Raw genomic sequence first — 24,187 nt, forward strand, 5'->3', positions numbered from 1 at the left:
ACAGAGCGAGACTCCATCTCAAAAAAAAAAAACAAAAAAAACAAAAAACCCCACTATTTTTAAACCTCTTCTGTAAGCATGTTTGCTAAGCAGTCAGCCCATAAGTATCTGAATAACTTCTGTTCTTATAATCCTTTATCGCTCTTATTAATCCCATTCCCATATTTGTTGATTTTTTAGATATATTTCTATTTATTGACATTGTTCTTAAAACTCAGTACCTGGATGAGTAGTACAAGGTATGCAACTCCTTTCTCCTTAATTCTAAACCTTACACTTGTATTAATTATCTGTTTCCATCAAAATGATGACGAGGTGAATACATGTGTAGAATTTGCAGTCAATAAAATACAGTCACATTGTCAGGGAAGGTTATGTGAAAATATACATCACCAGAATACTAATTTATAAGCAAACATAAGGCATTGAGTAAAAATTGGTGGTAGCTTTATAGAAAAATGAATCGTGTCAGTGTAACCTGATTTGTTTTCAAGAACATTTTAAGGATCTGGAGGAAGCAAGAGACATAGTCTTCACTTTCTCATGCTATTGATTTCATTATGAATGACATAATCAACAGCAACCCGGGGAAACAGATCAGCTCACGTGATACCACAGTTAGACGGTGAGAAGGTGGCACAGAGACATTATCAAGGATATGGTTCCAGTGCGAGAGGTCAGTCTGGGAACCGTTCTGTTTAATCAGTTTGAATCCATAACTGGTGGCATATTAGTACGTTTGTGAGAAATACTAGAGACAGAAGTCAAAATAACCTATATTAATGGGGTACAGTATTTATAAAATACTGGATAAAATCAAATGAAGGTGAATTAATTTTGTAAGGAAGAGGTTCCAATTGGAGAATGATTGGCATCGTGCCTATTTTTGGCAGAAAAAGCCCATGGGCCGTGGTGAATCACAAGGTGGTTGAACCATCACAGTAACTATAATGTGGGTATATGCAGAATACCACATTTCATACATCAGTGCTCTAGTTAATACCTGTATGAGACTGAAAGCAGGCAAATGATACAGTGAAGTCATTTCGTAACTGGCAATACCAAGACTTCTGAGAACTATGGTTAGCTTGAGTGCATACTATGTGTGTGTGGCATTAAGTACATTCACTATGTAAAGAGGACCTTACAAAATGTATACAGGAGCTGCAGGAGAGCAAAACAATTATTTAAGTTGAGACATCTGGTCAAGATGGCACAGGGGTTCAGGCTCCAAACACCTAGCAAAGGTAGTTATAATATAAAAAGGGTAACCAAATAAGTATAACTGGGCTATGGTCATTCTAGTTACCTAGAACGTAAGTTGAAATACAAAGGGGTAAGCAGGCTCAAGCTGCAGGCCTCTCCAGCAGAGGCAACCAGGAACTCAGGTTTTTTAGAATAAGGGGATATAGCTTTGTGCAGTGGCCATTTCATAGCCAGTGAAGTTTATCTGAGACACTTCCTAATGGAAAACTTTTCTCAGTACCCTGCCATGGTGAAATATGGTTGGCACTGGCAATTTTTGAGACTCTGTGGAGGCTGAACTTAAAACTAAAAACATTAAAAAAAAGAGAAGATGGGGATGTAAAAGTATCCACATGAGCTGAGACCAAGGAGTTGGAGCCAAGCTCCAGGGAATGTAAATTGGGAGAATAACCAAGTTTCTCCCATACCTCTAAGAAACACTGGCTACACTGAAATCAGAGATCGCAGTGCCCTCCCTCCCAAACCTAAGCAAGAAGGCTGGAAAAGATGGTTTACCTGAAAGGAATGGGCTTCTGGAAGTTTCAGAGACAAAGACGCAGCTTCAGAACCAGAAGCTGAGCCATGCTGCTTTCTTGGCCCAGGGCCTGGATCCGCAGTGTCGCTGATACCACAACTGAGCAGGAACACCAAGTGGCATTTTGAGACCTGGTTTGGAAGAAGTCCTGAGAGGCCAGGTGGAGGGACTGAAAGCTGTCTGGGAAGAGAGAGAGTGGGGAAAGATACAGCAATCGAAAACTCCTACTCAAAGTAAGCTTGCAAAGCAAAAGTTTAAAATACATGAAGACATAGATGTAGAGTTGAAAATTAGTTCAAGCAAGACACGAATTTACTAAAAGTGAAATTAGCAGTTGGAATTCCTGGAAATGACAATAAAATAAGTATGTTTAGAATTCTTAAGATGAATGAAGTCTTGCAGTAGATAAAAATTATGAAGTAGAAGTAAGGGAGAGGGATAGGAAAAAGAACCAGTTAGAACAGTTTTGTATTAAGTAAAATGGGCTAAAATGCTTTAAAAAGATAAAAAATGCAATGGGTCAAATCCAATATGAACTTACTTCTCTTGTGTAGCAGGCCTGGGTGGGTATTTCAGGCCACTAGGTGGCTGTCCCCTCAGGGACCCAGCTGACGGCACCCACATGGGTTTCAGAATTGCTCTGCTTTCCCACAGGAAGTGGGTGGTGGGGAATAAGCTAGGCCAGAAATGGTCTCCCTCGTGTCTGCGCACGCCCCACCGGCCATACCTAATTGCTGGGGAGCCTGGGAAATAGAGGTCAGCCACGTGCCTGGGAAAAAGAAGGGAAGATAAAATGGAGAATAAGTTTCTGCCATACCTCTAAGAAACAGATTTCTCATCAGCAATAGAACTGAAAACACAAGAGAGTATTATCTTCAACTTAGAATTCAATACCAGTTAAACCGCCATTCAAAAATGGTGATCAGCAGTCCCTATGAAAGAAAAATTGGCAATATCTAACAAAATTATATAAGCATTCACCCTTTGACCTAATGGCCCCACTTCTAGTAATTATTCCAGAGGAAACACCCTCACAAAATAACTAAGAATATGTACAGAAGGTTGTTCATTGCTACAATATTTGCAGATAGAACAAATTTGGAAACCTATATGTCCACTCATAGAACTCTGGCTGAATAAACTATAGTATATCTACATAATACAGCCATAAAAACAATTTTTGAAAAATTAAAAAGGAAGATAGCTGTTAACAAAGATGAAGTGCTTTCTAGGATGTTTTAAGGGGCAATAAAGAGTCACAAAAAGTATATCTAATGTGCTACCTTGTATTTAAGATGGAAAGGGAAATAACCACACATGTACACACACACACACACACACACACACACTTATTTTTGTAGAAAGATGCACGGGAACCATAAACGAGAAATAAATGATAGGGGGTGGGTAGATATTGGTGGAGGAAATAAGTATGGAAATGAGACTTTTCTGAGCATACCTTTTTTATATAGTTTTGATTTTGAACCATGTAAATATTTTATATATTCAATTATGTAAAATTGAAATGAAATAAAAATAATGAAACAAAGGAAATCCTGTCATTGAATGTACAAAGAGAAACTAATAATCAAAACACTATATCAAATTGATTACATAGATACAAGGAAAGAGTTCAGATAACTTTTTAGCAGAGTACTCAGACTATACAAGCTTAGTGGAATATAGTCAAGGGACAAAAAATATGGAAAAATGTTAGGCTTTATTTACATGGTTAATTGTTGGCAATGCTATCAGTGTAGTAACTCTGAAACTACTTAATATGTATTGTAGTTTGAATCAATATACTAATGTCATTGGGACCAGGTTCTTTTTTGTTGTTAATTTCTTCAATGAAATTCTACATTCAGTCACAAGAGTTGGAGTCGGCTTCCTGCTGGGACCCTTCCTGATCCTTTAAGTTGATCTCTAATTTGCTATTAATGTTGCTTCCTGCCCTTTTATTTTCTTCAACTTTTAAGTTCAGGGGTACATGTGCAGGATGTGGAGGTTTGTTACACAGGGAAACAAGTGCCATGGTGGTTTGCTGTATAGATCATCCCATCACCTAGGTATTAAGCCCAGCATCCATTAGCTGTTCTTCCTGATGCTTTTCCTCTCTCCACTCCCCACTCTAGCAGGCCCAAGTGTGTGGTGGTCCCCACCATATGTCCATGTGGGAACCAGATTCTTGCTGTGGGAGATGATCTTTCAAGTATGTATTTCACTATTTCACAAACACTGAAATAAGGTGAGGAAGAATCCTGTGATGGTAGCTTTGCTTTGGAGGTATCAGTGTGCCACCCAGATTCTAGTTTCAAAATACCATATTTTACTAAAAAAACAGGGCTCCATGAAAAAAATGACCCCCAGAAGTACAACGTGCCAAAGCAGTCACGTGCTCAGCAACTGGGAAGGTAAATGATATATATGGGAGCCAGCCTAAAGGAACCCTGCCTGACAAGATGATTTGGAAAATTTTAAGCATTCAAAAGAAGAATGATGGCAGTGAATTATAACACATTTAATAAAAATAAATCAGGCGGGGCGCGGTGGCTCAAGCCTGTAATCCCTGCACTTTGGGAAGCCGAGATGAGCGGATCACGACGTCAGGAGATCAAGACCAACCTGGCTAACCTGGTGAAACCCTGTCTCTACTAAAAAATACAAAAAACTAGCCAGGCGAGGTGGCGGGCGCCTGTAGTCCCAACTACTCGGGAGGCTGAGGCAGGAGAATGGCGTAAACCTGGGAGGCGGAGCTTGCAGTGAGCTGAGATCCAGCCACTGCACTCCAACCTGGGCGGCAGAGCGAGACTCCGTCTCAAAAAAAAAAAAAAAAAAATCAATGAATCCATAATGTATTTCTAGAAACAATTGCCAGCTCATGAAAGCCAAATGAATCTTAGAATTAGAAAATTACTATTTTACAACTCCCACTATGGTGATTAATTCAGGCAAGGATGATAAACGTATGCTAAAACTATCAGGTGAAACTTTGTTATGCAACAGATTAGTCTAACAGTCTCAAAGTATTAATTATAAAGGGAAAAGGTCCTCTACAATAGGAAAATGGACGAGGCGAGGTGGCTCATGCCTGTTAATCCCACCACTTTGGGAGGCGTAGGAAGGATAATTGCTTGAGGCTAGGAGTTCAAGACCAGCCTGGGCAACAGCAAGACCCATCTCTACAAAACAATATTAAAAAAAAAAAAATTAACTGGGCATGGTTGTACACACCTCTATAGTCCTAGCTACTCAGCAGGCTGAGGTGGGAAGATCACTTGAGCCCAGGAGTTCCAGGTTACAGTGAGCTATGACTGTACTACTGCACTCCAGCTACAGCAACACAGTGAGACCCTGTCTCAAAATAATACTAATAAGAAAAAGAAAAAGAAATATGGCAAACACCTCCTTAATCAAGTGACCTAACTTCACATGACCAGTAATGAGATATGACATAATGGGATGTATCATCTAGATAGTTTTCTTGCCAGAAATGTTTAATATTGAGAAAACAATTAGACAAATCGAGATTATATGATATTTTACAAGATAACTGACCTGGACTCTTCAAAAATGTCAGTATTGCTGGGCATGGTGGCTCACGCTTGTAATCCCAGCACTTTGGGAGGCCCAGGGGGGTGGATTGCTTGAGGTCAGGTGTTCGAGACCAGCCTGACAACATAGTGAAACCCCAACTCTACTAATAACACAAAAATTAGCGAGGCATGGTGGCGGGCACCTGTAATCCCAACTATTGGGAGGCTGAGGCCGGAGAATCGCTTGAACCTGGGAGGCGGAGGTTGCAGTGAGTCTAGATGGCGCCACTACACTCCAGCCTGGGTGACAGAGTGAGACTCTGTCTCAAAAAAAAAGAAAAAAAAAGTCAGTATCCTGAAAGATAAACAACAACACATTATCCAAAATTAAAAGAGACTAACAAGACATGACAAATATGTGATCCTTGATTGGATTTTGTATTAAAAAAAAAAAAACTCTAACAACATTGGGACAGTTTTAATATGGACAGTGTATTAGATACTATACCATTTAATTTAATTTCATTAAATTAATATTTATGGGACAGCTTTTAATTAATGGGACAGTTTTAATATGGACTATGTACTAAATACTATATAATTTCATACATAAAATGATATCATAGTCATAAAAATGGCTATCCAATTATAAGATAAATCATCATAGGAAAAGTTTGAAAATATAGAGATAAAGTCTTGTAAGACCACACTAAGATAACCATCATTAACACTTTGGTATATTTCCATCTAATCTACATATATTTAAACAAAATTGAATTGTACTCTACATGGTTTTTATGTTCCTTCTACTTGTTCCATATTATAATTATTGGCAAGTCTCCATTAAATAGTCCTCAAAGATATTCTTTTAAATGGTTATATACTATCTCTGTCCATTTTCATATTTTTAAATTTCAAGGCCATGCGCGGTGGCTCCTGCCTGGAATCCCAGCACTTTGGGAGGTGGAGGTGGGAGCATCGCTTGAGGCAGGGAGTTTGAGACCAGTGTGGGCAACATACGGAGACATCGTCTCTATGATTTTAGAATAAATAAATAAAAATAAATTCCAATTTTTTTATTTTATGAGGTTTAGTTTATGATATTTTATTCAATCAACCTGCCATCCGTTTTAAGACATCATTATTTTATGTGTCACTAAAAAGAAAATGATCCTGAGGTGGGTGTGTCGGGCCCTGCTGGCCTAGCGGCAGGAGGGGGAACGTCGGCTCCCACTACAGCCCTCCAAAGAGCTCTGCGCCGTGAGCGCCCCTCCCCCACATCCCTGGGGTCCCCCTCTCCAGGCAGGAAGATGTCCAAGACCCCCGCGGCGGAGGCAGCAGCGGGGTGACAGTGACGGCCCCGGGCCTGCAGATAGTGGAGCAGAGGGGTCCAGGGAGGTGCAGCACCGACGTTGGGGAGAATGTATGTCGTGGCAATCAAACATCTTTTCCTACGCGAGCCTGACAGATACTCTGGAATGCGTTCCAGCCTTCAGGAGGAGAACTCCGTTACACGTCACAAAGTCAAATGCCAGGGGAAGCCATTAGCTGGAATCCACAGGAAACAAACGCAACATGGAGCACGAAGCCCAAGCACAGAAGATCAAAGACGCCAGGAGAGGACCCCTGGCACCTTTTCCAAACCAAAAATGTGAAGCAGCAGAACTTCCAAAACCTCCAGCCTCGTCTTGTGATTCCACCAATGCAGCTGTCGCCAAGCAAGCCTTGAAATAGCCCATCAAGGGCAAACAGGCCCCTGAAAAAAAACCTCAAGGAAAAATTGCAAACTCACGGATTTCTACCTTGTCTGAAGGAGCTCCAGAAAGAGCAAAGCGGAGCTGCAGTTTGAAGAAAGGGAAAGAATAGATGAATTGATTGAAAGCAGGAAGGAAAGAAGGAGTGAAGACTGACCTCATCGATGACAAAGGCTGAGTGTAAACACCAGAGGCAGCTCTCCCGTGGCGCCTTTGTGGTAGAAAAGCACGGGAGCCTCACGGAGATCACCGACACCACGGGACCCCTCCACGGTGGATCTCCGTGGATCTTTGCAGTAGCTGAGATCACGCCACTGCACTCCATCCTGGGAGGCAGAGTGAGACTCCAGCTCAAATTAAGTAGATGACTGAATGAATGAATGAATGAATGTTACAGGTTTCCAAGGTGGGCTGAAACAGATGGCTTTATATTACCAAAACTTTTACATTCTAGTTGTTTTTGTGCTTTTTTTTTTTTTTTAAATACAAGTTGAACGTTTTGTGCTTCCCATGCATGCAGTCAAAAACTCAGCATAGGCCGGGCGCGGTGGCCTGTAATCCCAGCACTTTGGGAGGCCGAGGCGCGCGGATCATGAGGTCAGGAGATCGAGACCATCCTGGCGAACACGGCAAAACCCCGTCTCTACTAAAAAAATACAAAAAAATTAGCCGGGCGTGGTGGTGGGCACCTGTAGTCCCAGCTACCCGGGAGGCCGAGGCAGGAGAATGGCATGAACCCGGGAGGCGGAGCTTACAGTGAGCAGAGATCGAGCCACTGCACTCCAGCCTGGGCGACAGAGCGAGACTCTGTCTCAAAAAACAAAAAACAAAAACAAAACAAAACAAAAAAAACTCAGTATACAGGCCAGGCGCGGTGGCTTACACCTGTAATCCCAGCACTTTGGGAGGCCAAGGCAGGCGGATCACTTGAGGTCAGGAGATTGAGACCAGCCTGGCCAACATGGTGAAACCCTGTCTCTACTAAAAATACAAAAATTAGCCAGGCGTGGTGGCATATGCCTGTAATCCCAGCTACTGGGGAAGCTGAGGCAGGAGAATTGCTTGAACCCGGGAGGTGGAGGCTGCAGTGAGCTGAGATGCTGCTGTTGCACTCCAGCCTGGGTGACAGAGTGAGACAGTGTCTCAAAAACAAACAACAACAAAAAAGAAAAAAAAAAAAAGCTCAGCACAGGATTAGAGCCAAACGCCAGGCGAGTCTCCTCTCTCCAGTGGAAGAGCTGGGACGTGTCCCCCACACCCGCGATGAGGTATGAGGAAGACGCTGTCTCCCAAAGGCTTGGACGGGATGGCTCCAAGCTCTTGTTCTCCTAACATCTGGACAGGCGCTCTTTGAAGTGTATGAATATATTTTTATAAGGTTTGGCAGTAAACTTGTCTTCAGTGTGCTTTCTCGAAAGCTTAGTGAGCCCGTGGCCCTGAGCACGGGCCGGCATAGATTTCCTCCTCCACCCACTGCCTCTTTTCTGGGCACCTGGAAGCATCAAGGTGTGAAGTCAAACCAGACGTGTATGAGGAAAGTGTGGCTTGCCTTCCCTGCCAGGCAGAATTTCCTGAAACTGGGCTAATTCTTTGTAGAAATGTGAATGCTGAAAATATTAAAAAATAATAATTGAAAAAAACCACAGGAAACAACTTGCATGTACATAGGTCTTGAAGTGAGTGAAGTGGCTGTGTTTTCTCTTTGCGGGTGGGCATTGCTTTTGTTTTTGTAGAAGAGATTGAGATGATACTCTAATCAAAATTAGAGATTTGTAGTGGGACCAGAAATTACGTACCTAACACTCCTGCCAATTTTCCCCGCGTCCTGCTGGGTTGAAAGTTCCAGAGCTGCTGTCAAGGCCTCGTGTTTGTCAGACACCCGCGCCTCCTGTGAGATCGCAGCCATGAGCTGGGGGTGAGTCCACAAGCCCACATCCCCCAACCGGAACTATGCACCCAGGTGTGCTGGCAGGGCCGAGCCCCCCAGGAATCCAGGATAAGGCCAAGGTTTTCACCAGGATTGTCAAGGCTGGAGGAGTAGGTGGCTGCCTCGACCCTCCCTACACGGGACCCATTCTTTTTTTTTGGGGGGGGGGTGGGCAGAGTCTTACTCTGTCACCCAGGCTAGTATAGTGGCATAGTCTTGGCTCACTGCAATCTCCACCTCCCAGGTTCAAGCGATTCTTCTGCCTCAGACTCCTGCTGGGACTACAGGCGCGCGCCACCATGCCTGGCTAATTTTTTGTATTTTTAGTAGAGACGGGGTTTCGCCATGTTGACCAGGCTGGTCTCAAACTCCTGACCTCGTGATCCTCCCGCCTTGGCCTCCCAAAGTGCTGGGATTACAGGCATGAGCCACTGCGCCCAGCTACACAGGACCCATTTTTACTGAATGAGACTCGGGAGTCGTGACCTGGTGTCTCCTGCCCACCGTGGTCCCAGGTAAATCTGAACGGAAGCAGGTATGAGAGTCTGTCCTCACCTTCGATTCCCCCACCCCACCCTGGGCCTCACAACAGTGCTACCTAAAAAAGTCTCTTCCCCCAGTCACCTGCTAACCTGGTGAATGGTCAGCAGAAGAGGATCTGACAGGAGTGTAAATGTGAGATAGTATCTTGGTTGTACCTGTTTGTGGTTTAGCTTTGTATTTAAACAAATAAGGAAATAAACTTGAGAATTATTTGTCATCATAAAGTTGAAACAAAATTATTTAAAAAAATAAAATTTTATTTTAAAATAAAATAGCTAATGAATGTCGTACATTACAATTACATTTCCTTTCTAAACAACTTTTTTGTTTTCCTTTGAATTGTCTGTCTGCTTTGTTTTCTTATCACTAATTCAACCACAGATGCTTCTCTATTGTGTAAATCTTTTGGTATGTTCAAAGATACTTGGAATTTCTGGCCTCCTGGAGAAATTTCTCCCATAGCCATGTGCCCTACTCTAATTTAGATTGTGCACTCTAGATCTGATGCCTAGATAATCTTCACCAACCTCGGAATCCTCGCATTGTACTATACATGGTTTTTCTTCTCTTCTAACGCATCCCATTTCCTGCACTGCATGTATTTCTCTCCTAGTTTACTATTCCTCATTCTGATGACGTATACCTTTCTTTCATTGGCTTCCTCAGAACTTCATGTGAGTAAAATAGTTTTGAGTATGTGGCTTCATTTTATACCTACACTTAATTGACCATTTAGTTTAGTGTAGAATTCTATGTTGTAAATTTTCTTTCATTAAATATTGAAAAGCTTTTTAAAGTAAACTAAATACTTAAATTGTTTGTATAGTTGAGAATTGTACCAATTTGTAGACAACTTGTTTTTTTTCCTTAGTGTGTTTAATTTTTTGAATACTTAATACATTCACATGTTTAGGAGAATGTTCATAGTAGGGAAAAAAAATGTACTGAAGTCTTCATCTCATTCATGACCCCATCTGCAAAGTTCCTACCCCTGTAACCACTGTCTTTAACTTTTTTTTTAAGAGATGGGGTCTTGCCCTGTTGCCCAGACTGTACTTAAACTGCTGGGTTCAAGCGATCCTCCTGCCTCAGCCTCCTGAGTAACTGGCATATAGGCAGGCACACATGCCCAATGCTAACTTTTTAAGTGTCCTTCCAGGGTTTCTTCATGTATATGTAGAAGATTACTTGACGCTATTCTTTTTCTCCCCCCCCCTTGTTTTTTTTTTTTTTTTTTTTTTTTTTTTTTGAGACAGTCTCGCTTTGTCACCCAGGCTGGAGTCCAGTGGCGCTATCTTGGCTCACTGCAAGCTCTGCCTCCCGGGTTCAAGCTATTCGCCTGCCTCAGCCTCCTGAGTAGTTGGGACTACAGGCACCCGCCACCACGCCCAGCTAATTTTTTTGTATTTTTAGTAGAGACGGGGTTTCACCATGTTAGCCAGAATAGTCTTGATCTCCTGACCTCGTGATCCACCCGCCTCAGCCTCCCAAAGTGCTAGGATTACAGGAGTGAGCCACCGCGCCTGGCCATTTCCCCCCTTTTAAAATGCAAATTGTAGCGTATTTCTTGCTGTATGCTGTGTCTTGCTTTTCCCCTTAACAATGTATCTTGGAGACATGTCCATATCACTACATGGAGAGTTCTTGATTTTTAAAAGAGAGCTGCATAGTATTGCACTGGATAGATGTGCCATAATCTACTTAATGGTTCCCTATTGATGGACATTTAAGTTTAAATAAGTTGTTTAAGTTATTATGTAGTTTCCAGTCTTTTGTTATTTTAAACAATGCCTCCGTGAATACTCTTATAAACACTTAACTTTTGCACACATGCAGGTAAATCTATAGGATAAATTCTTAGGAGAGGAGTTTTTGGCTCACAGGACATATAGGTACGTTTATAATTTTGATAAATATTGCCAGGTTGCCTTTTGCAGGAGTTGCTCTGGTTGTATTCTTCAGCCCCACCAGTGGTTATGATACCTGTTTATTCCAAAGCCTCACTAGAGATACTGTGTGGACAAATTTTGGGGTTTTGCCTATCGTTTATGAGGTAAACAGTGTAGCTTAAATTTCTATTTTTTCTTTTATACTTTTTAATTAATTTTTTGAGAGTCTTCCTCTGTTGCCCAGGCTGGAGTGCAGTGGTGCAATCATACTCACTGCAGCCTTAACCTCCTGGGCTCAATAAATCCTCCTGCCTCAGCCTCCCAAGTAGCTGGGACTACAGGTATAGGCCACTATGCCCGGCTAAGTTTTGTGTTTTTAGTAGAGAAGGGGTTTTACCATATTTCCCAGGCTGTTCTTGAACTCCTGGACTCTGCTTCAGCCTTCCAAAGTGCTGGAATTACAGGTGTGAGCTGTCGTGCCAGGTCTGTTTTTTTTTGAGTGATGCTGATCCTTCTTTCATATGTTTAACAGCCCATTTATCCTCTTTTGTGAATTATCTCTTCAAATCCTTTGTTCATTTTACTATTTCAATATTGATATTTTCATCTTGTTTGATTTCCAAGAGCTCTTTCTAAATTAGATTAATATTTTATCATGTTTTTTTCCTCTAGTTTGTTTTCTTTTGATTTTGCCTATGCTTTTTATGCAAAGTGCTATTTTTATTTAGTTGAACTTATCAATCCCTTAGAATTGAAGGCATCTCTGGCTTCCAGTGTTTCCAAGAAACCTGACCCCATTCCCATGTCACCGCCTCTCAGGTAAAGAGCAGGAACTTTGCTCCAGTACGCCCCTTCCATGTGACCTCTCCAATCACAGTCCCTCGCTTCCCCCAAAATGACTTCACTTTTATAGTAATCAGTCACTTCTTTGCATTTACAAGTTTTACCACCCAAATGCATATCTTTAGAGACTCCAATTAGTCTTACCTTAAAAAAAAAAAAGTTATCTGGGATGTGTTTTACTCTAGATTACTTCTCCATTTTTCCCCTTTGTTTTTCTCTTGAAGAACTGGACTCCTTGACCAATAGGGTTTTCCACAGGGTGAGTCTTGCTCATTGCATGCTCATCATTCAGCTCAGTATATCCCTCAATCCTCTATTTCTTGCAAACTGGCAGCTGGATTCAGAGATTTAATGAAACTCAGGTTTGCCATAGAGGAGGCACAAAATGTCGGGTTGTTTCTCCTGTTAAAATGATGGTAGCTACAGGTGCTAAAATGTCTACATGGGTGGTGGGTTGGGGAGAAGTTGTTGCAAGATGGTGGAATTCTAAGTCTAAATTTTATTTTTCGTTTATAAGTTGAAACACCCTTTATTTTTATTTATTTATTTTTTGAAACAGAGACTTGCTCCGTCACCTGTCTGGAGTGCAGTGGTGCCATCTCGGCTCACTGCAACCTCAGCCTCCTGAGTAGCTGGTATTACAGGCATGCACCACCACGCCCAGTTAATTATTTTTCTTTTTTGTATTTTTAGTAGAGATTGGATTTTTTCATGTTGGCCAGACTGGTCTCGAACTTCTGACCTCAAGTGGTCCACCCACTTTGGCCTCCCAAAGTGCTGGGATTACAGGCGTGAGCCACCATGCTTGGCCCATTATTGCCTTTTCTTCTTTGAGTTCTTCCCCTCCAGTTTGCTCTCTTTCTGTGATTCCTGTTATTCACAATTTGCACCTGTTGGGTTGGTCCTCCATGTTTCTTAACTGCTTCTCTTTTTGTTTCACTTTTTCTAGGAAATTTCCTAAACTTTATTTTCCAACTCTCTGTTCACCTTACTACTTCTGCCATCATATTTTATTTTCCAAGAGCCCTTTTTTGTTTTCTGTTGATTTCTGGCTACATAAATTATAACTTCCAATGAACAGTGCCTTCTTTAAAGAAATGCTCCTTCTCATAACTCCACTAACATAACAGTAAATTAAGTTTTACCAAATTCTAAAATGAATAATAAAACCTCATTGTGATACTGAGGAACACTAGAGAACCTAGTCTCTAGTTTTTAAACTGGTAAGTACTGGCCAAGAAGCCTGTCTCCTGCCGTTCCTGTACTAACTGGACCACTTGGTGACAGAATAGTAAATAGCCTCCTCTTCTTGTATGGATGCAATATTTTCTCCCTGAAAACAGTGAGTTTTTAAATAACTTTCTTCTATCTAGCATTGTGTCTGTTTCCTCCAAGTTGTCTTTTTTCTGCTTGTGGATTTGTTCAACTTTTAATACTAGAGATTTTCTTTGAATATCTGAGGATCTTTGGATGTCCAGTCATACTTATAAGTAGGGCAATATCTAGGATGTTTCTTCAGGGAAGATTCAATGTAGTATCTTTAGATATTTCTTCCTGGGCCGATGCCTAGAGAGAGCTGTTTGGGTCTTATCTTGTAATAATAGTATTCCTGAAGTCCAACTGGAAAAAGAAGGCTGGAGAGGTCTCAACTTGCGCTATGTATATTTTTATGCAGTCTCCTGTTTTCAGTATGATGCCCCTCTAATCCTCAGCTGTGCCCACTGTCCAAAGATTGTTTTACCTTCCCCAGAGGGGAAAACCTCATTCTTATTCTATAGTTGGAGAGGGAGTCATTTGTTGCACTGAGTCAGGGAAGAGATCTGGGGATCTAACTGCTTATTATTTCATTTGCAATGAATCCATCTGTTTTTATCCCCATCTTTGCATCCCTTTCTGAAGACATCTGGGTCAGCCACTCTTGAGATTTTTGAGGGTCCTGAGGTATAAATTGGATTGCCACTCTGCTTTCTCCACTGCTGGCTTCAGTGTATGTCCAGTATATGTGATTTACCGGAGGATTTTATTAAAACTGCAGATTGGTTCCATAGATCTGAGCTGGAGCCTGAGGGTCTATGTGAATAGTAGTCTCCTAGGTGATGCTTGGAGCACCCTTTGTGTAGGTGGGGCTCAGTCATTTACCATCTGTCTGTTCATTTTCTAGCCTCTGAAATTTTGTCCTTAGAGATTTATACATTTTTTTTAAAGTTACGAAAATTTTCAAACATACGTACAAATAGTTAGAATAACCATTAACCAGTGGTCAATCCTGCCTCATCTACACTTTCATCCACTCGGCCCCCAGCACACCCACTGCATTATGTTGAAGCAAATCCCAGACAACCTATTTCATCTGTAAATATTTTAGTATTTATTTAAAACAATAGTGACATTTAAATATAAACACACATATTAATTTGTTAGGGCTGCCATAACAAACCACCACAGACTGGGTGGCTGAAACGACAGCTCTGGGGGCTGAAAGTGTGAGATCGAGGTTCCCAGGGGTGGTTTCTCCTGGGGCCTTTTGCAGCCTGTAGATGGCTGTCTTCTCCCCGCGCCCTCCCACAGCCTTTTCTCTGTGCACCAGCATCCCTAGTATCTTGTGTGTGCGTCCAAATTACCTCTTCAAAGGTTCTATCTCCAAATATAGTCACATTCAGAGGTACTGGGAATTAAGGGCTTCAACATATGAATTTGGGGGGATAGAACTCAGCCCATCACACCATAATTTCCCATTGTCTTATATATGTAATTCTTTGTTGCCATGAATTCAGATAAATTCTACATTTGCACTTAGTTGATATATCCTAAGTCTCTTAATTTTTTGGATTGTTGTTGAAACAATTTATTGAAGTAACAAATTGTAATCCTATAGAGCATACCATCATGTGGATTTTCTTTACTGCATCCTGTGGGGTCATTAAACAAGTTCTTTTGTCATCTTTCTTGAAATCAGTAGTTGAATCTACAGGTCTGATCGGGTTCTAATTTTTTGGCAAGCCCACTTTGTAGATAGCAGGGTACTCTTCCGTTTCCAACTTTGGGTATTAGTATTGTTGATGATGTTTGGCTGCCTCCATTTAGTACATCAGAGGTGGCAAACTGGGCAGTTTCCAAATTTTATCATTCCTTATTCACTCATATTAGCTAGAGTACTTCCAAAAAATGTAAACATCCCCTCACTTACTCTTCTGTCACCAGGTGGTCCAGTTAGTACAGGAATGGCAGGAGACAGTCTTCGTGGCCAGTGCTTACCAGTTTGAAAACTAGACACCAGGCTCTCTAGTGTTCCTCAGTATCACAATGAGGTTTTCTTACTCATTTTAGAATTCAGTAAAACTTAATTTACTGTTATGTTAGTGGAGTTATGAGAAGGAGCATTTGTTTAAAGAAGGCACTGTTCATTGGAAGTTACAATTTATGTAGCCAATTTCCCACTGTTGGAGAGTTACATTAATGCCAGGTTTTTACTTTTATATCTAATTCTGTGAGATGAATATTCTTTAAAAATAAGTTAAAACACTCATTTTTAGTGTATAGTTTGAATTTTGAAAAATGTAGATACTTGGACTCCAATCCGAATATAGAACATTTTATCTCTACAGAACGTTGCCTGGTTCACCTTTGCCCCAGCCTGGCTTCAGATTTCTACCGATGGTCTCTCTGGCCATAGGGATTCATTTTTCTGTTTTGAATCCCATATAATGGGAACCACACACTCTATACCCTTTTTTGCTAGGCTTTTTTTGTTCGGCAGCGATATGGTTTAGATATGTGTCCCCTCCAAGTCTCATGTTAAAATGTGCTCTCCCATGTTGGAGATGGGGCCTGTTAGGACTTTTCTGGCTCATGGGGGCAGACCCCTCATGAACGGCTTGGTGCCGTCCCCTTGGTGGTAAGCGAACTCTCCCTCTGAGTTCACGCAAGAGCTGGTCATTTAAAAGCATGTGGGGCCTCCACCTTCTCTCTGGCTCCTACTCTCGCCATGTGAGATGCCTGTTCCCCTTTTGCCTTCCGCCATGGTTGTAACTTCCTGAGGCCTCACCAGAAGCCAAGCAGATGCCAGCACCATGCTTCCTGTGTAGCCTGCAGAACTGTGAGCCAATTCAACCTCTTTATAGGTCAGGCACAGTGACTCACGCCTGTAATCCCAGCACTTTGGGAGGCTGAGGTGGGAGGATGACTTGAGGTCAGGAGTTCAAGACCAGCCTGGCCAACATGGCAAAACCCTGTCTCTACTAAAAATACAAAAACAATTAGCTGGGTATGGTGGTGCGTGCCTGTGGTCCCAGTTACTCAGGAGGCTGAGGTAGGAGAATCGCACAAACCCAGAAGGCAGAGGTTGCAGTGAGCTTAGATCACGCCACTGCCCTCCAGCCTGGGCAACAGAGCAAGACTCTGTCTCACAAACAAAAATACCTCTTTATAAATTAATTACCCAGCCTCAGGTATTTCCTTATAGCAAGAGAAGAATGGCCTAACATAACATGTTTTTGAGGCTTTTCTCTGTGTGGAGCATATATTAATTTTTATTGCTGAGAAGTATTCCGTTGTCTAGATATACTACAATTTGTTTATCCATTTTCCTGTGGATGAATATTTGGGATATTTCCACTCTGGGGCCATTGGTGAATAAAGCTCCTACATATATTTGTATACAAGCCTTTTGTTGTTGTTGTTGTTGTTGTTGTTGTTGTTGTTGTTGAGGTGGGGGTCTCACTCTGTCACTCAGGCTGGAGTGCAGTGGCGTGATCATGGCTCATTGCAACCTCTGCCTCCCGGGTTCAAGCGATTCTCCTTCCTCAGCCTCCCAAGTAGCTGGGACTACAGGTGTCTGCCACCATGCCCAGCTGATTTTTGTATTTTTAGTAGATATGGGGTTTCACCAAGTTGGCCAGGCTGGTCTCGAACTCCTGACCTCAAGTGATCCACCTGTCTCGGCCTTCCAATGTGCTGGGATTCCAGGCATGAACCAGCGTGCCTAGCCTCTACTGACAATTGAATTTCAGACTTCTGGCCTCCTGAATGTGAGAGATTAAATTTCTGTTGTTTTAAGTTGTGTTAGTCTGTTTTGTGTCATTATAAAGGAATACCTGAGACTGGGTAATTTATAAAGAAAAGAGGTTTATTTGGCTCCTGGTTCTGTAGACTGTACAGGAAGCAGGGCACGAGCATTTGTTTCTGTTGAGGCCTCAGGAAGCTTCCAGTCATGGTGGAAAGCAAAGGGGGAGCAGGCGTGTCATATGGTGAGACAGGGAGCAACAGGAAGAGAGGGGAAGTCCCAGACTCTTTATAACCAGTCAGCTCTCTCGTGAACAAATAAGAGTGAGGACTTACTCATTACTGTGGGGAGGGCACCAAGCCATTCATGAGGGATCCACCCCCATGAGCCAAACACCTCCCACTAGGCCCCACGTTCAGCCTTGGAGATCATATTTTAACATGAGATTTGAAGGGGACAGACGTCCAAATAATATCATGAGCCATTCACTTTAAATTTACCACCAGTCATCTGGGCACGGTAGCTCATGCTTGTAATCCCAGCAATTTAGGAGGCCAAGGCAGGAGGAATGCTTGAAGCCAGGAGTTTGAGACCAACCTGGACAACAAAATGAGACCCCATCTCTGCAAATAAAAATTTTTTAAAACTTAGCCCAGCATGGTGGCACGAATCTGTGGTCCCAGCTAGTTGGGAGGTGGAGGCAGGAGCATTACTTGAGCCTAGGAGTTCAGGTTTACAGTGAGCTTTGATTGCACCATGGTACTCCAGCCTGGGCAACAGAGAAAGATTCTGTCTCTTAGAAAAAAAAAAATTATTTTTTGCCTATTATAATTTGTTATGGCAGCTCTAGGAAGTTAATATATTATCTATCCAGGATTGCAAACAATTTCTTCTAGAAATTTTAGTTTTACTTGTACATTTAGTCATATGAATCCTTTTTTAGTTTATTGTTGTGTATGGTGTAAGGCAAGAGTGAAAGTTCATTTTCCCCCATATGGATATCCGCTTTCAGCACCATGAGATTGATCTTGGTTTTTCACAGAGACTTCTTATCTGGTTGGGGACGTGTCCTTCTGTTGTTTGTTTTTATCATATTAGATTTTGTTAAATGCTGTATCTGCATCTCTTCAGGTGATCTTATAGTCTTTCTCCTTTATTCTGTTAATGTGGTGAGTTACATTGATTGACTTTCTAATGTTAAAATAAGTTTCCATTGACCATGATGTATTGATGGATTCAAGTTGCTGATAATTTGTTAACAATTTCAGCTTCCATGTTCATGAGGGATGCTGATCTATATTGGTTTTCTTGAAATGTCTTTGGTATCAAGGTATTTCTACTCCTTGTGAATTGAGCTGGGAGGTACTCTTTAAGTTTGGTATTTTTTCCCTAAATGCTTGATAGACTCCGTCAATGAAGACATCTGAGCCTCTGAGCCTATATTTTCTTTGTGGGTAGGTTTTAAATACATAATCAGTTTCTTTAATAGAGATTTTTTTTTTTTTTTTTTTTTGGAGATGGAATCTCACTCTGTCACTTAGGCTGGAGTGCAGTGGCACAATCTCGGCTCACTGCAAGCTCCGCCTCCTGGGTGCAAGCAATTCTCCTGCCTCAGTCTCCGGAGCAGCAGGGTTTATAGGCCGAGCCACCATGCCCGGCTAATTTTTTTATTTTTAGTAGAGACAGGGATTTCACCATATTGGCCAGGCTGTTCTCGAACTCCTGACCTCAGGTGATCTGCTGGCCTCAGCCTCCCAAAATGCTGGGATTACAGGCGTGAGCCACCGCACCTGGCCAGTTTCTTTAATAGAGATATTTAAGGATCTTTTGGATGGAGGTTCAGTAGTATCTTTCCAGAAATTTGTTTGTTTCATCATACAGATTTATTGGAATAAAGATGTTCAAAATAGTTCCTTATTCTTTTAATGTTTCTAGGTATTCACTTTCCTAATTTTCGCAATTTCTTTCTTAATTTGGCTAGAGATTTATTAATTTTATTGGTTCTTTTTTTCCCTAAAGAACCAGTTTTGTATCATTGATTTTCTTTCTGTTGTTTTGGGGTGGTTGTCGTTGTTTTGATTGATTTGCTTATTTATTTATTTATTTGAGACAGGGTCTTCCCCTGTCCCCCAGGCTGGAGTGCAGTGGCAAAGTCTCGGCTCACCACAACCTCCACCTCCTGGACTCAAGCAATCCTCCCACCTCAGCCTCACAAGTAGCTAGGACCACAGGTGGCCACCACCACACCCAGCTAAGTTTTATATTTTTTGATAGAGACGAGGTTTTGCCATGTTGCCCAGGCTGGTCTCAAACTCCTGGGATCAAGTGATCCTCCTGCCTCGGCCTCTCAAAAGTGCTGGGATTACAGGCATGAGCCACCATGCCCAGCCTTATTTTTTTTTCTGTTTTCATTTCATTGATTTCTGCTCTTTTTTTATATCTTCCCTTTAACCTACTTTGGGTTTAGTTCACTTTTTTAAGTAAACTTAAAAATTTAAGTTTAGGTTATTGAATTGAGCCCTTCTTTTTGAAAACAGACAAATATAAGAATATCAGAAGAGGGCCGGGCACAGTGGCTCACACCTGTAATCCCAGCACTTTGGGAGGCCAAGGTGGGCAGATCACTTTAAGTCAGGAGTTCGAAACCAGCTTGGCCAACGTGATGGAAACCCCATCTCTACTAAGAATAACAAAAATCAGCCAGGCATGGTGGTGTGTGCCTGAAATCCCTGCTACTTGGCAGGCTGAAGCAGGAGAATCACTTGAGCCTAAGAGGCAGAGGTTACAGTGAGGTGGGACTGTGCCATTGCACTCTGGCCTGGCCAACAAGAGCGAAACTCCAACTCAAACTAAACAAAACAAAACAAAAAGAATATCAGAAGAAAAAAACTAAAAAGTATAATGACTTTTACAAATATATTACAAATTAAAATTGAATTTTGAGTTTTACCGATATTCTTACATTTGTATTGTGTCTTTTCAAAGGTATTTTTTCTACTGTACCTTTTTTTAATAAATAATACATCCTGTTAAAAAAAATTTCAAAGGATATAGAGAATAATAAGGAATGGCATTAGTCAGGATAGGCCAAATCCCATTGACTTAATGCAATAAAGGTTTATTTCTTGCTCATACTATACACCCATTGTGAATCGCCAGGGGCTTTGCTTCACACGATCACTCAAGGACCCAGGTTGACAGAGGCTCCACCATCTTGTAATGTGCCATTTGGAATGCATTGCCTCCCCCGCTCCCCAGCCCACGACAGGGAAGACAACACTGAAGGGCAACTCATCTGCAATGAAATGTTTTGGCCTGGTAGCCCATTCACTGTAGGGATCAAAGAACAAAAATCCTCCATGGGCAGAAGCAGAGACGAAGCAGGCCTGTGGGTGAGCACTAATTCTACACTGAAGGAGAATAATAAAAATCACCTGTCCCCTACCCTGAGATAACCCCTGCTTGCTGTCTTCTGCCTGGCCTCACTGGCGTTCCTTATCACCAACCTTATGTTTGGGTTGGTGGGAATTACTCCTGCTTCTGGCAGATCACTGATAATTCTTGGTTGTGTTCTGCCTTTGTGCCTCTTTTATCAGATTTTATCAGTGTATAAATAAGACAGGAAAAGACAAATCAAGGATCTCTCACTAGTTGTCTTAATAAGGAAATTTCATATTTCTTTTTAAAACTTTGCTTTAGAATATCTCTGGAAATATATACAAATAATTGGTATAGTGGTTGTATCTAGGGAGGGGAACTGGCTAGACAACGCTGGGCAGAGTGGGGGTATTGGAGGATTGGGTGGGACAGGTAACTTTCACTGTAATACACGTCTGTCACCCAATTTTTGTATCATGTAAATTATATCACCTATTTTAAAAAATAAGTAAAATAAAAACATTTCTATATTTTCTTACTTACTGAATATAACTGTACTGTGCAAATGAATAAATGCAAAACATTAACAGAGTTGAGTGACATTTTATTTTTTTCCACTGAATTTGGATACATGTCAAGCAAAGACCACATTTCAAATACAAACTCTTCAAAGTTTATATTTACCTTTTGGAGGGACAAAATTTCATTATCCACATGGATAGTCAAGTCACAATCCTATGGATATCAGTAATCAATACAGTTGCTGTTATTTGAATGTTGCTTTTTAATTTTTTATTTTCTTAAATTAGTATTATTTTTTTGAGACAACTCTGTCTCACTCTGTTGCTCAGGCTAGAGTGTAGTGATGCAATCTCAGCTCACTGCAACCTCCCCGTCCCGGGTCCCCCTGAAAGAAGGAACAATAATGTTAATTACCCACAGATTGTATTTGCTCCAGGCTTTCAGCATTATGTCTATACTGAATAAAAGCAAGCAGCTCCAGCTGTTTGAGGCTGCTTTCTTTTTGGCCATTAGTGCCAGCCAGCCCACTAGCTGCTGTTACACTGCATATCTGTGTCTGAGTACTCCTTTCATCCGCTGCTTGGCCAGGGTCTGCGGGACAGACCCAACAGCTGGTGCCCTGTGTGAAGAATGCTGCAATGGATTGCGACGGAACCCTCGAAAACAAAGGTGAAGAGACTGTGCAGTAAGCAAGTAATTGGAATTGGAGCCCTCTTGGGATTTCCAAGTTCCAGGGAATTTTCAAGCTAGGGTTTCATCATGGGACAACACTTATTTGCTCAACAGAAACAGCATATAAAAGTATTGAAACAACTGCTTAAAGCTAGTGGAGCCTCGGTTTCAGAGGCTCAGTTAAGGGACCTAATGCAAACTTGTTTTCCATAACCCATAGTTCCCAGAAGGCACATTAGACTTAGAGCTCTGGGAGCAAGTGGGAAGAAATCTTAAATGACAATCAATCATGCATAAGGGCAACGGGGTCCCAGTAACATCTTTTAACATTATGGGCCTTAGTTAGGGCTGCTTTGACCCCACTCTACACAGAAGAGCCTAAAAAATGAAGGGAGGAAGAACCGTCATCTACCCTACTGCCACCTTCTCCTCACTCAGTCCCACCGTTACCGGGTAAAGGTGCCATGGAGGAGACAGATTTTCCCAATAAATTGGAAAAAGGACAAGGGATACACTGCAGTTATGGGACCCTGTCTTAAGCAGCATTAGAAAGGGAGCTCTTGGTCTGCCTGGTAATGCAAGATCAACAAGGCAATCGGGTACATGAACCCATTACTTTCAACACTTATAAAGAGATAAGAAAAACCACTAGAGAAAATGGAGCCACTAGCCCATTTATGAAAGGATTAACTGAGGCCATAGCAGACAACTTCTGTATGACCCCATGGGACTGGTCAGTCCCTAAAACAACTTGAGAGGCCAGTCAATACCTCCTCTAGAGGGCAGAATTTGATGAATTATGTGCTGCAAACCCCTTTATGCAAAGCCAGACAGAACACAGCTGTAACTGCTGTGCTTGTCAAACCTGTTGCTGCACACATCTGTACTCTTCAACAAAACCTGATGCAAAAAACAAAAGGGAGAGATGTAGATAGGTCAGAGTGGTGGGAGAAACTGTAGGGAAAGGAGCAGGCCTTCTGGAAGGTTGGAAGGCTCTGTATAGCTTTGGGGGAGAATAAGCTGAAGGCAGCTGTTTTCTGACCTTGAGGCAGAGGGCAAGGAGTAGGTACAAGGACGTGTAGGGGGATTTATCTTAAATAGGCTTTTTCACTTGTGTGGTCCAGAAACCGACCTTTGCTCATCCACACGCATGACTGCTCTCTGGAAGGGGGAATAATCATGTGAATTACCCACAGATTATGTTTGCTCCAGGTTTTCGGCATTATGTCTGTACTGAATAAAAGCAAGCAGCTCCAGCTGTTCGAGGCTGCTCTCTTCTTTGGCCACTAATGCTGGGCAGCCCCCTAGCTGCTGTTACACTGCATATCTGTGTCTGAGTACTCCTTTCATCTGTTGTTCGGTCAGGGTCTGCGTGACAGACCAGGCATAGATGAGAATTCAGCTGTCTGCTATTAAACCAGACATTAAAGCAAGTTGTGAAATGTGAAACAATGCCACTGTGCTCACTAAATTATTGTTTGGTAAAATATAGTAATTTTTTACCATATTATTTAAATAACATTTAAAAAATGTTATTGATGTTAACATGCAACAAGGGTCAAAGGGTCCTGCAACCAAAAACTTTGAGGACAGCTGCTTTATCCTGTGGCTGAAAACTATAAAGTAAGATTCCTTTAAGTAAATGTGGTATATGCATCAATCTCTTCATTTTTGATGTGCTTTCAATACAAGTATCCCCTTTCTTCCTTTTGCAAGAAAGAAACTAAGAATGTAAGCAGTTAGTTACTGGCTTCAGTCCCACGAAAAGCTACAATTTTTCTAAGCAGTGATCTGGAACCACTTAACTGGACTCTTGCTATTAAGATAGCTCTTAATGTTTCGTTTTCTTTTCTATCTTTCACACAGAGCTTACTCACATAGCATTTTGGTGTATCAAAATGAAATGCAAGGAACCAAAAATAACATAACTGAAGGCAGTAAAAGCAAAATTAAATAGGAAGATCATCAGTCAAAGAAGACCCACTGGAGAGTAAGTATGCAAGTTGTTAAGAATTAATTGGGTTACAAAGGGAAAAACAGAGATTGGGTCAGTGAAAGGAAATCATGGTTTGTTTCCCTGAGGCCCTGCTAATACCTCCAAACTGGGCCAGATCGTAAAGCAAGATACCTTGAAAAGGACTTTCGCATTAACTTTTCAGGTTGCATGTGAGTTGATTCACAAGTAGTTTAAAGAATCATGCAGGAAAAGGACCAGATCTTGTAAATCTCTGAGTCCCTATATTTACTGTGAACATTTTTCCAGGGAAAATTCAGGTAGCTTATCAAAGGATTTCTGACTTTTCCAGGGAGTTGTTTTAAAAACAAAATATTGGAATTTTGA

At 41.6% G+C, this 24,187-nt stretch overlaps 1 protein-coding gene and 1 pseudogene across 5 annotated transcripts in view; both read left to right on the forward strand.

Moving 5' to 3' along the window:
- GPR160 (G protein-coupled receptor 160) overlaps positions 1-24,187 on the forward strand; it is a 48,616-nt gene that overhangs the window by 19,003 nt on the left and 5,426 nt on the right. For 4 of the 5 annotated variants that reach the window (XR_012430858.1, XM_065540155.1, XM_065540154.1 and 1 more), the window contains exon 3: positions 23,713-23,836. The gene's annotated coding sequence lies outside the window, so the exon portion shown is untranslated. Of the gene's footprint in view, positions 1-23,679; positions 23,837-24,187 lie in introns of those variants that run through there. The other variant, XM_065540164.2, reaches the window with a different exon arrangement.
- LOC123571943 (U4 spliceosomal RNA) lies at positions 1,411-1,539 on the forward strand (annotated as a pseudogene).

This window comes from Macaca fascicularis, chromosome 2 (assembly GCF_037993035.2).
Source record: "Macaca fascicularis isolate 582-1 chromosome 2, T2T-MFA8v1.1".
Taxonomy (NCBI): Eukaryota; Metazoa; Chordata; class Mammalia; order Primates; family Cercopithecidae; genus Macaca; species Macaca fascicularis.